Raw genomic sequence first — 14,011 nt, 5'->3', positions numbered from 1 at the left:
TGAATTTGTTAAGAAATGTATGCAATGTCAAAGACAAAGTGGAGTGTCCAGAAGACATGAGCTTCCTCTAAAACCTATTCTGGAAGTTGAGTTATTTGATGTTTGGGGAATAGATTTCATGGGTCCATTTGTGAGTTCGTTTGGTAATAAGTACATTTTGGTGGCAGTAGATTATGTTTCTAAATGGGTTGAAGTTGTCTCCCTACCAAATATTGAAGGGAAAGGTGTCGTTCAGTTCCTAAAACCCTACATCTTTGCTAGGTTTGGCACTCCTCGGGCTATTATCAGTGATGGTGGATCCCATTTTTTCAAGTCTTTTTACATCTGCATTGAGCAAGTACGGGGTGAGACATAAAGTAGCAACACCATACCATCCTCAAACAAGTGGCCAAGTGGAAGTTTCAAATCGGGAGATCAAGAGTATCTTGGCCAAGACTGTAAATTCAAATAGAACTGGTTGAACTCGAAAGCTAGATGATGCTCTATGGGCATATCACACTTCCTACAAGACACCAATTGGTATGTCTCCTTATCAGCTAGTTTTTGGAAAATCTTGCCATTTACCGATCTAATTGGAACACAAAGCATTATGGGCATTGAAGACTTTGAATTTGGACTGGGCCAAGACTTCAAAAGGAAGAGTAGACCAACTAAATGAATTGGATGAATTCAGGTTTAGGGCGTACGAAAGTTCAGCCCTCTACAAAGAAGAAATGAAAAAGTGGCATGATTCTAAAATCCTTAGGAAAGAGTTTCTAGTTGTAGAATGGGTGTTGCTATATAATTCTCAACTGAGACCTTTTCCGGGAAATCTCAAATCAAAATGGTCAGGCCCATTTAGAGTAACAAGGGTGTTCACAAATGGAGCAATTGAAGTCGAAGGCAAATAGGGCCATGCCTTCAAGGTGAATGGGCAACACTAGAAATTGTATTTCAGAGAATGCCATGAAATTTCCGTGATTGAAGTAGTGTAACTGGAAGATGCTTGAGTACATTTCCACGTCGTGCCACGATGTTAAATAAGGAACTTCTTGAAAGGCAACCCAAGTGTTAGTTATTTTGAATAATGCATGTTGAATGTGCAGGTGTAGGTGATTCTACGAGGAAAATATTTGTTGGGCAGTACGCTGAGGATGCTTAACGATCACAAAGTTGATCGCCTCCCTGGTGTCAGCAGTTGGCTGAGACACTGAAACATTAGGCGGGATACATGCCACTCGGTGATTCGCCGAGGTGATTAAGCGACCCGACTTTCTCCGCCTTTTGGCACCAGCCCTGATTGCCTGGAGTTTTAGATCTTTTGGCGAGGTCCCACATCCATTAGGTGATGCGCCAATATGATTTGGCGGACTTGTTCTTGTCCGCCTTCCTTCCCCAAAATGAAATGGTCGCATGCTGGAAAATTTGGTGAACTCTGACTAGTTTGGCGATTCACCAACGAACAGGCGATTGCAGCACCTCTTCGCCAATTGGGCACCTAGTGAAGAATCCTAGTCTCCCTACTCTGTTTATTTGAGTGACAGTAATTTACCTTTATTTTTGTTTTTGTAAATAGTTGTTCTCTAATCACATTGAGGACGCAATGAATGCTTTTGCTAGGGATGGTAGGAGTCTAGTTGTTAAATCTTTTGTTCTCTCAAAATTTATTCGAGTATCGATTATGATCAATACTGATGAATTGAATAGTGCTCTTAATTGAACGAAATGAATGTGCGACTACGTTGAAGCCAAATGAAGTTGCATAGACCATGTGTGGACTTTTTTCATATCGTTGTGACTAGCCGGTTATCGAATGAGTCTCTTGTAATGAACATTGCACACTAGCTAGAAAGTGTGGAGTATTGTTTGATATTGGTGCCAATGCCTTGTGTGAGGAGCTTACCGAACCTTTTAATTCAAAAATAATAAAAAGTTGGAATGAGTATCAGAGCTATGGATAATAAGAAACACGGTAAGAAACATACTAGTAGAAAATTAAGAAAAATAATAAGAAAATTAAACAAATTATATCCGGAATATAAACAACTTAATATCACAAAAACTGATAACGAAAAATTAAATCAATTAATAGATAATATATCTAAAATAGAATATAAATATATTCAATACTTAAAAATACAATGAATAACAAGGATAGCGACTATAGACAAAAACTTAATGAAGTAATTATAGAAAAACGACAAGAATTAGAACATATGCAAAATAGACTTAACAATAATATATTCGCAGGAATTTGTCACAGATCTATAGTAGCACAAGAAAGACTATTTTATATCTAGAAATACAAATAAATAACGTAGAATATAAACTACAACATAATTTATAAATGAATAAAGAAGAATACGCAATAGATGAAAAAACATATGAAAATTATGACGGATTAAAAATAAAGATAATATTTTCTAATCTAGGAAGAAGATATAAGAAAATAGGTGACAATATAAGTTTAATGTTGGAAAAAGAAACGGTAAAACTAAAAGATAGTTTAACTGCCATGGTAAGAATAACAAAAGAAAATGACAAAATAGATAGAAGAACGGAAATTGAAAAAATAAAACAACAAGCAAAAAAGGAAGTACAACAATTAGAAGAAGTAAAAAATACTAAAATAATAGAGCTAGAAAAAGAGCTAGCAATATTAAAAGAAATGTATGAAATTAAACAAAAAGAAAAAGAACAAAAAACAAAATTAGCAAATGAGATAATTAAATTTAAAGAAAAATTGCAATTACAAGATGAATTAGGAGAAAAAGAAGAAAATAACCAAGATAATCTACCCGAAATAAGAGTTGATGAAATAAACGATGATGATCTAGAACAACATTCAGAAACAAGCGAAACATATACGGAACTTTTAGCAAACATAGATAATACAAAGAATTTAGATGTAAATACAGAAGACGTAGACATGGACGAAAAACCTAGCACATCAGGAGTAAAAAACCCAAAAAATTTTAATCCAAAATATTATAATAAAAATTATGAACAATATAATAACGAAAAAACTACATGGGATAAAAGATTAGATAAAAAATGGACGCCTAAACCAATAACTGGACAACATGAATTTTTAGATTTAGACTGTGTAGCAGACATAAATAAAACAATCCAATTATGGGTAGGATACATATCAAAACAATTAATAGATAACAAGGTAGTAATAGCAGAGGCACCAGGATACATAGAAAGAACACTTATAGGAACAGTAAAATTATGGCTACAAAATTTAACAAATGAAAGCTTAACAACTGTAAGATATAATAAAAAATTTGATGGTGGAATAGCCACTACAACCATGGAAATATTATATAAATACGAAATAGCTATAAGAAATGAATTTAGTAGTATGACAATAGAAGTAGAAGAACAAAATAAAGAAAAAATCATAAATCGAAATCTAATGACAAAATTAGCAATATGCAATATGTGTTACATAGATGAATATACATGTGCATTTAGAGAATATTATTATAAAGGAACATATAGCACAGAAAAAAGTAAAGAAATAGGAAAATTGTATTTTACAAAATTACCAGAACCTTTTAATTCAAAAATAATAAAAAGTTGGAATGAAGCAGAATTAACGGACACCTTAGGAGCTAGAATAAAATTCTTGCAACGATGGTTTATGGAACTATGTGAAAAGCATAAAGAAGAAATAAAAATGGAAAAAATATTAATAAAGAACTTAGCATGTTGCAAAAATAAAACAGAACCCCAATTTGGTTGTACGGATAAGTATTACAAAAATAGAAAGAAATATAATAAATCAAAATATAAATATAAAAAACCAAGAAGAAGGTACTATATAAAAAATTACAAAATCAAAAGACCATATAGACCAAAAAGAAAACTAACGGAATGTACTTGTTATANCCAAAAGACCATATAGACCAAAAAGAAAACTAACGGAATGTATTTTTTATAATTGTGGAAAATTAGGACATATAGCTAGAGATTGTAAATTACCTAAAAATCCAAAGAAAAAACAAATATCAGAAATAATAATAGACGATGAAAAATATACACAAATAGAATACGTAGATTGTGAATTAGAAAGCAATGATAGTATATATGAATTATCGGAAAATGAAATAGATAATGACATAGAAATAGAATCAGATAATGAATTCTATAATATAACAAATGACTGAAGCAGATATACAAACAATAAATAAAGAAGAACATCAAGACGAAGAATATTTAGAACAGAAAATAATATTTGATAATAGTGTATTTGAACAAATAAAAGGAAAAGAATTAGACCTAAGCGTAGCAAAAATATTCGAAATACCAACAGTAAGAAACTGGTTTAAACGACAAAAAGAAGAATATTATGTAGTAAGTCAAAGAGAACATATCATAGATTGCAAATACACTAAAGGAAAGGCCAAAATACCAATAATAAATAAACGAATAATAAATAAAGAAATACAAGATATTAAGGCTAAAAATCCAATTAAATATGTACATTTAGGAGGAACAGAAATATTAATAAAAGCATGTTTTAGAGAAGGAATAGATACACCCATAGAAATATACTTAGCGGATGATAGAATTATACAACCCATAGAAAAAAGTATAATAAGTGCAGTAAGAGGTAACCTCATATACCAAAAATTTAAGTTTATAATAAGTGCTAACTACTCAGTAGCAATAAATGACAGAAATATAGATAAATCACTAGTATTATACTGGCGAATGTCAGGGATAGAACTAGCCCCAGGAAGTAAAATATTTACAGCTAGATGTAAAAACTTATATGTTCTAACAACAAAACATAAAATAACAGCAAAAAATAAAATAGATAAAATAAAAATAGAAGATCCCTTTGAAAGAATAGTTACAGTCATAGATAAAAACGATTATAGTTATAATGAAATTGATATAGAAGAAGATTTAGAAATAGTAAAAGAAAGACTAAGCACATCGAAAAGAATAAACAATGAGATACCCCAAACATCATCAAAAATGAGTACCTCAAGGAGAATAGATAAAACCCCACAAAAATCAATGGAAGAAGATATAAAATCACATAATTACTACATAACGGGAATAATGGAACAATGAAAATATTTAATATTAATAGATACAGGACGAGAAGAAAACTATATTACAAGAGAATTAGTGACGGAAGATGAAATAATAACTATTTAACAATCATGCCCCGAACTACCAAAAGCATTAATGTATACCGAAGAAACTACAGAAAAGAAAATAATCATTGGAGGAGTACCAATAGTGATAAAATTCAAAATATATCAAGGAGATGAAAATATCATTTTAGGAATAAAATGGCTAGAACAAGTAAAACCATCTAATCTAAAAGACAAACAGTTAACAATAAATTATGAAAATAAAAGAGTAATAATAAAAAGGGCTTTAGTATAATAAAAATATGAAAATATATATACTTGCAAAGATAATAATAGAAGGATACGGGAGCAGAAGCTAATATATGTAAATACAATTGTTTACCAGAAGATAAATGAGAAAAATTAAAAAACACCGATAGTAGTAACGGGATTTAATAATGAAGGAAGCATGATCACATATAAGGCAAAAAATATAAAAGTACAAATATGGGATAAGATATTAACTATAGAAAAAATATATAACTTTGAATTAACTACAAAAGATATGCTATTAGGAATGCCATTTTTAGAAAAATTATACCCAGATATAATAACAAAAACACACTGGTGGTTCACGACACCGTGTAAACAAAAAATAGGAGCAAAAAGAGTAAATAATAAAAAACGAAAAACAACAGAATGGATACAAGGAAGTGAAAAAATTACACAAAAATTAGAAAATATAAAAGAAGAAGACCCTAAAATAGAATTAATTATATTCTCTATAGATAAAGTAAAAATAATTCAAGATAAGTTAGAATTATTATATAGTGAGGATCCTTTACAAGGATGGGAAAAATATAAAACAACAGTAAAAATTGAGCTAATTGATAATAACAGTATAATAACCCAAAAACCATTAAAGTATAATTTTAATGATTTAACCGAATTTAAGATACATATAGATGAATTACTAGAAAAAGGATATATACAAGAAAGCAATAGTAAGCACACAAGCCCAGCATTTATCGTAAATAAACATAGTGAACAAAAAAGAGGAAAAAGCAGAATGGTTATTGATTATAGAAATTTAAATGCAAAAACTAAAACATATAATTATCCGATACCAAATAAAATACTAAAGATAAGACATATACAATGATATAATTATTTTAGCAAATTTGATTGTAAATCAGGATTTTATCACTTAAAACTAGAAGAAGAATCTAAAAAACTAACAGCATTCACTGTATCACAAGGTTTTATTAATGGAATGCATTACCATTTGGATATAAAAACGCACCAGGTAGATATCAACACTTTATGGATAATTACTTTAAACAAATAGAAAATTGTGTAGTGTACATAGATGATATATTATTATATTCCAAAACACAAGATGAACATATAAAATTATTAGAAAAATTTATACATATCATAGAATATTCGGATATAAGTCTAAGTAAAAAGAAAGCAGATATAATGAAAAATCAAATAGAATTCTTAGGAATACAAATAGATAAAAACGGAATAAAAATGCAAACACATATAGTACAAAAAATAATTAACTCAAATGAACAACTAGATAAAAAAAGAAATTACAGTTATTCTTAGGACTAGTAAATCAAGTAAGAGAATATATACCAAAATTAGCAGAGAATTTAAAAACATTACAACAAAAATTAAAGAAAGATATAGAATATCAGTTTGATAAAAAAGACCAAATACAAATACAAAAGGTAAAATTATTATGTAAAAACTTACCTAAACTATGCTTTCCAGATGAAAACAAAAAATTTACTTATATAATAGAATCAAATGCGAGTGATAAAAGTTATGGAGGAATATTAAAATACAGGTATGATGACACTACGATAGAACATCATTGCAGGTATTATTCAGGAACATTTAATAATACAAAATTTAAATGGGAAATAAATAGAAAAGAATTATATTCAGTATATAAGTGTTTATTATCATTTGAACCATATATTGTATATAACAAATTTATTATAAGAACAAATACTACACAAGTAAAATGGTGGCTAACAAGAAAAATACAAAATTCGGTAACAACAAAAGAAATAAGGAGATTGGTATTAAATATATTAAATTTCACATTTACAATTGAAGTAATAAAAACTAATAAGAATGTTATTGCAGATTACTTATCAAGACAAAGTTACTCAGACTGAGAACGAAAATACAATGGAAGAGATACTCAAAGCCATAACTATACTTTGTATAAAAGTGGACAGTATGGACAACGAGATACAAAAGCTAAAGACTAATGAAGATAATCTGAAGTCTAAAGCTAGTCAGCAGCATGGCTATAAAAATGTGGAGCTACGTCTATCGGAAGACGAAAAAAACCTAGAGCTAAAAGGAGATGATGGGAAACTCCTTAAAACCCATAACATTTGTTTAAATATAGCTGCAGGTACAAAAAAACAAGTTAGTGATAAACAACATAAAAATTCTAACTTAAACCAGCTATTCGAAAAACCATTTACCCAAAGGACACCTAGACATATGTCCATAGAACCACAAATATCTACATACGCAGATAGTTTGCAAAACCAAAATGAGAAAAAGACATATAACTATATCACACGAACCTATATTGAAAATATCCACAAAATCCAAACCTATTTAAACCGCAACCCCAGGTCAACTACAAAAGAACGAAATCAGGATTATTTGACACAAAAGTTACAAGGATATAACAAGTTAATTGCACAACCAAAAACTAACGCTAATTTAGTAAGAACATGTTACAACTACAAATTGTTAAATACCGTATACACATACGACGGAGAAGAAGTTAGTGGAATACCAGAACTACACAAAGCATTCGTCAAATACAAAAGAGTTACGAAAGAAAATTTATTTTATATAAAATTCTATACAGCACCAACAGAGATATTATACGAGGAAATAAAACCTCAAATACAGGTTATCAAGATAGGATTAACTAAAGATATGATTATACTCGAGGATATCGGACAACAAGAAGAGATATGCAAAATAGAGATACCAAGTTTTTATGCCAACAAAAGGATAATTGGTATATCAACGATTAAACAAGAGCTAGCAAATAACTATTTAAACGGAAATGCTATATGGAGCTACTATGCAAGAGACCAGCTAATGATTTATTTCAATTCAAGGGAGCTAAGGAAGGCAGATATGGATGAAGTCCAAAGATGGATTTTATCACTACTAAAGCCAGAAGAACGACCTACGACACGAGCACTAAAAGAAGGATTTATTTCAGTAGAATTATTAACCAGATATTGCAAGCTAATTGGTCATAAATACCCGGACCATATATGTTCAAAGTGCAACAGAGAAGATAATATAATTCTAGATGTCCAGCTGGAATGATCTAATAAGATAAAGACGGAAGAAGATAAGAAGAAGAAGAAGACAAGAAAAAAAGATACGGATGGAAGGAGATAAGAGAAAAAAGACACTTGTAAATCTACTAGCCTTATTATTGAATGTAATGTAAAATAGTCAATAAAGTAGGTAGTGTGTGCATGTGCATATTAAAAGTATGATGGACAAATGTAATAAAGTGGTATGGGCAAGTATGGGCAAGTATGGACAAGTGTAACAATAATATGGGTAAGTGTAAGTAGTAGGAATAGTAGGTGTAAGTAGCACATTATTGTAAGTAGTACGTGAGAATTCCTTTCTATATAAGGGAGGGATATGTAAATATAAAGGCAGGCAATGCCTAATATAAGAAACTTTCTTTCAAAAAACTCTCTCAACTAAAAATTTAGTATTTAGATAAATGGAGCAACAATCTGAAATCCAATCAGATATTTCAGATAGCATGGCTAAGCAAGAAGCAAAGGTATATTGTTCAAAAAATATGCGGAACTAATTTCATATATTCCTAAATATCATATATATGATTGAATAAATTTATGTTAGTTATTATGTATTAGAATTATTTGAATCATGATTTCAAGTTTATTAGCACACTGGAAACAGAGAGAAAACTTCTATACTATGCCATCCTAATGTTGAAACCGATAGGCGAGGAAAGCCGTTTAGGGGAGTAAACAAAGTTGAGGCGCTGATAAGAAGAAAGTATCCGCTAAAGTACGATGCTAGTAGTGACAGGAAAACATGATAAACAGATAATCTAGTTCATAATAATCTAATATGAATTTAATCAATTATGAATATGATAGGAAGGAATAATTTGAAATAAAAAATCTGCATAATAAAGAACATGACTACATACATGCATGATGAAATGATAAAAAACTACGAAACTTTAATCTTATATGTACTTAAAAATATAGAAATAATCGAATTAAGAAGAATAATATGGGAAAAAATATTTAATGATTACGAATCAGAAGATATATTAAATCAAGAATGGTATGAAATAGACCTACATGATTTAGACTTCGAAAGAATAGAATGGTATGACTTAGAAATAAATTCAGATTAAAATGAACTACGAATATTTACAATATTGGATAAAATCTATGGAAGATATAAAACTCTTAGAATAATTAATGGAGGAAAATTTATATATGTACCAAAGAACCGAAGATATGTTATATCTAGAATACATCATAAATAATATTAAAGAAATATTCAGATTAAAACAACTATCGGAAAAATATTATAATTAATATTATTACATTTTACCATGAATTTCACACTACCAAAAAATAACATTAAAGGGATATCAAGATTAAGACACTTAGCAAAAGAATACTACAATAAAATCTTTAAAATAAAATACTCACCTACCACACTACCACCTACCACACTATCACTTTCATGAATCCCCCAACTACCAGTTCCGCACTAAAAAATGGTATCAACAATTGTTTGATGACACCTAGAATTTGCCCAGTTGGTCCGATTGACTAAGTGATGCAAGCACTTGAAATGATCTTGAGCAAAAATTTTTAAGAGTGAAACAATTTGACAACATACCTCTTTTGTGGCCAACCTTGTGAGATGTGTAAACCTTGCTTGAACCCCCTTGAGCCTTATCTTTTTTCTTGGAAGAAACTTGAACAATTGTGATCCCTCTTTTTCCATTCACCCATAACTCTCATAAAGTGTGGTATGTTTGAATAGCCAACTTAGGCCAAAAGCCTAAGTTGGGGGTGTAGTATAAAGAGAAGGAAAATAAAGAAGTGTGAGAAATTCACCATTTGAGAATGGTTTTGAAAAAAAAATGGAACCCCTCCATGTTAAAAAAAAGAGAGAAAAGAGAAAAGAAGCAAACAAAAAGAATGAAAAAGTTGTGAAATAAAGTGATGAATATTGCAAAAGAAATGGGGTATCCGGTAATTCATATGAAGTTGAATAATGAGGTGGATTATGAGTATGTTTGAACTGTTAAAGAAAAGGAAGAAAGTGATGTTCAGGCCACACTTCTTGAAGCTAGAAGCCAATGAGCCTAAATGACCATACCTTGACACTCAACCCCATTACAAGCCATGAAAATACCTTTTTGATCTTTAGTGAGCTGAAACAAGTGTTGATTGGAAAATAAAGGTAAACCTATGGGTGAAGTCATGCATGTGTTCATGTGAGTGTGAGAGCTGTATGTGATTCCAGAACTTTAAATTGTAGAGAAATAGTGTGTGATTATGGAATCATCTTTGTTGTGAGGGAATTTGAGTACCTTAGTTGAGCATGAACTTGCATTTGAAGCAAGTATTGTGAACTTGAGCATCTTTAATAATAGTGTGCCACAATTTAAATCTTTGAGTGCACAATTGATCATTGCATGAGTAAGTTGGGTTTTGTTGTGTGCATTCATTTTGAGTCTTATGTAGCACTGTTCGAGACATCATTTTTGAACTGCTGAACTTGAGTTTTACTTGAGGACAAGCAACTGTTTAAGTTGGGGGTATTGATGAGTCCTAGATTTGAACTCATTTAGGGCTTTGTTTTGATATATTTAGTGTCCTCAAATGCCTAATTTGTGCTATAAGCTGATGTTAATGACTTGATTTTCAAGTATATGGATTGAGGAGCAAAGCAAGGACAGTAACAGGCAAAAAGGAACAAAACAAGTTGAAGAAATGAAGAAGGGTGAGCCTGAAGATCGCCAATAGCACTCGGCGTGTTGCCTAGTGGCTCATCTGACCGCCTAAAGTCCCAGTGTGTCAAACCCTGAAGGAAAAAACCAAGTCGGCGACGAAAATGAGCAATCGGCAAATCACCAATTCGTTCCGCGAAGCAAAGATTAGATCGCCCAAAGTTACAGACCTCGAGGATGCTGAATGCTAAGGTGAAAAGGCGATGGAAGAGGTCAAAGGGTGGCTCGCCAAGTGGTTCGGCAAGCCCGACTTACTTCACCGAGTTGTGAAATAAAGTAGTGAAATTACAAAAGAAATGGGGTATCAGGTAATCCAATTGAAAGTGAATAATGGGATGAATTTTGAGCATGATCAAAATGTTGAAGAAAAAAAAGAAAGTGATGTTCAGGACACACTTCATGAGGGTATCAGCCACTGAGCCTAAATGACCATACCTTTACACTCAGCCCCGTTACAAGCCTTGAAAAGACCTTTGTTATCTTAAGTGAGCTGAAACGAGTGTTGATTGGAAAATAATGGCAAAGCTATGGGTGAAGTCATACATGTGTTCATCTTTGTAAGTGTGAGAGTTGTATTTGATTCCGGAACTATAAATTGTTGAAGAACTTTGTGTGAATATGAAATCATCCTTTTTGTCAGGGCATTTGAGTACCTTTGTTGAACTTGAACTAGCATTTGAAGCAAGTATTGTCAACTTGAGCATCTTTGATAGTGATGAGTCATAATTTGAATCTTTGAGTACACAATTGATCATTGCATGAGTAAGTTGAATCTTGTTATGTGCATTCATGTTGAGTCTTATGCAATACTATTTGAGACATCCTTTTTGAACTGCTGAACTTGAGTTTTACTAGAGGACAAGCAAAATTTTAAGTTGGGGGTGTTAATGAGTCTTGGATTTGGATTCATTTAGGGATTTGTTTATATAGATTTAGTGTCCTCAAATGCTTAATTTGTACCATAAACTGATGTTAAATCCTTGATTTTCAAGTATATGGATTGAGGAACAAAACAGGCAAAAAAGAACAACACAAGCTGAAAAAAAGATGAACATAAGCTGAAAAAAGATTGTAATAATCCTCCAGGTCATTTTTAAATTAAAGCATTCCTTCCTTCGTTTAGAGCATTCCTGTAGCGACCCCAAGTCATTTATGACTTGCTGGCACTGACTGCTCGGTCGCCTGGTCGTTCGTTTGGGCTTTAGGCCCGTTTCCCTGTTTTGGAGATTTTATAACTTGAAAAGTTGACTTTGGTCAACCTTCTTGGAAGACGTGCTCAGATGAAAATTCTGACAGCTAGGTTAGCTTCGGAATATCGATTTTGGTCTAGAACGACCCTTTGTTCACTTCTCGAGGCTTTAGATGGCAGTTGTGGAATCTGGCTCAAAACGATACTGGGTGTGGGACCCACTTTTCATCGAAGCGATCTCCAAATGGAAATTCCGCCTTCACCGTTAGTCTGAAATATCATTTTCAATCAGATTCCATATATGGTTTGTATTTTTTCGACTCCGAACGAGTCCGGAAAATCAAAATTTAAGTTTGAAGGGTTGTAGAATTCTAACGCGGTGGTGACGTGGCAGAGCCACGCGACGCCACGTGGCAGCGGAGTGAAATCTGGAAATTTCCAGACTTTAGGACGATTTTCGTCCATTATTTCTTTCACATCTTCAACATAAGATTTCTCCTCCATTTTAAGCTCAAATTAGGTGATTCAAAAGGCTAACTTCAAGAGAATTTCGTGGGGAATCTAGAGGTATCTCAGAAACGCGAGGGGAGGCTTCGTTTGAGGTAAGGAATCGAATTTAGCTACTGCTAGAGTGATTTTCGGAATGAATTGTTGTTGAATTTTGAAATATTAGATCTTGATCATCTTAGGTCCGTTTTGAGTCATTCTTGAGGCTAACTTGTAGAGTTTTTCGCAAGCATCGTCGTGGTATAATCTGTTTGGGTTGGAAGGGTCTCATTTTTCCAGAAATGGGTGATCAAGGGGCTGCTAATTTTAATTGTTGTGGTTGATTTGCTATGTTTTAAGCATCTGTTTGTGCTAAATTTTGGCGTATTAGTTTAGTAAGGTATTTGGGACGTTTTCACGGATTCGTTTTCGGGATTCCAAATGTGGGTCCCACAATCCCGTTTTAGACCCGATTTTGGGTCCATCTCCGAAAAATATAATTTTAGTGTCAACATATCCGTAATGACGAGGTGATTAACCTTTTGTTAGTGGGGAAGCATTTAGAGACCGTTCGGAGGGGAAAAGCTTCGGTACCATGAGTTGGAGCACGCGTGGTCGGCTTTCAGGTAGGCTATGGCTTTCCCTCGTGAGATTGAGCATGTTTAGGCATTTTTTTTATTGATTTGCTTGAGTATGGAGGGGTTCGGGTGTCGAGCATACTAAATTTCTATAATCCCTGCCTTAGACCTTGTTTCGAGAAAATGTTGGATTATGACAGCATGTCTCTTGACATTATTGAACATCCATACCTTGTGGTGTATATAATAATATTGATTTGAAGTATGTTTGGCCTTAGTCTAGTGTTGCCATAGACTTGCGAGGTTTCGGATGTCGTTGGGCAGTAGAATTTTTTCCGACGTCGTTTCGGACGGTCAGCTCCTTATAGACTGATATAGCAGACTTAAGTCTGATAGTCTGAGCCTTAGCTAGGCGGTAACTCAGCTTATGACCTTGTATCCATAATGCACTGCTTTTCTATCGGCTATAGTACCAGGTTAGAGTCCGTGATCGAGCTTACTTATGTCCAGGCTTAGCTACAGTACCCAGTTAGAGTCCGTGGTCCAGCTTACCTGTGATCTGGTTTTGGCTACAGTACCCGGTTAGAGTCCG

General features: G+C 32.5%; 1 protein-coding gene across 1 annotated transcript in view; it reads left to right on the top strand.

Annotated features, from left to right (window-relative positions):
- The window catches only part of LOC125877221 (cyclin-T1-3-like), a 557,390-nt gene that overhangs the window by 365,639 nt on the left and 177,740 nt on the right, over nucleotides 1-14,011 (top strand). The window lies entirely within an intron of this gene.

This window comes from Solanum stenotomum, chromosome 9 (genome assembly GCF_019186545.1).
Source record: "Solanum stenotomum isolate F172 chromosome 9, ASM1918654v1, whole genome shotgun sequence".
In the NCBI taxonomy this organism is placed as follows: domain Eukaryota; kingdom Viridiplantae; phylum Streptophyta; class Magnoliopsida; order Solanales; family Solanaceae; genus Solanum; species Solanum stenotomum.
The sequence above is the reverse complement of the archived record's forward strand: the minus strand, read 5'-3'. Positions and strand labels throughout refer to the sequence as shown.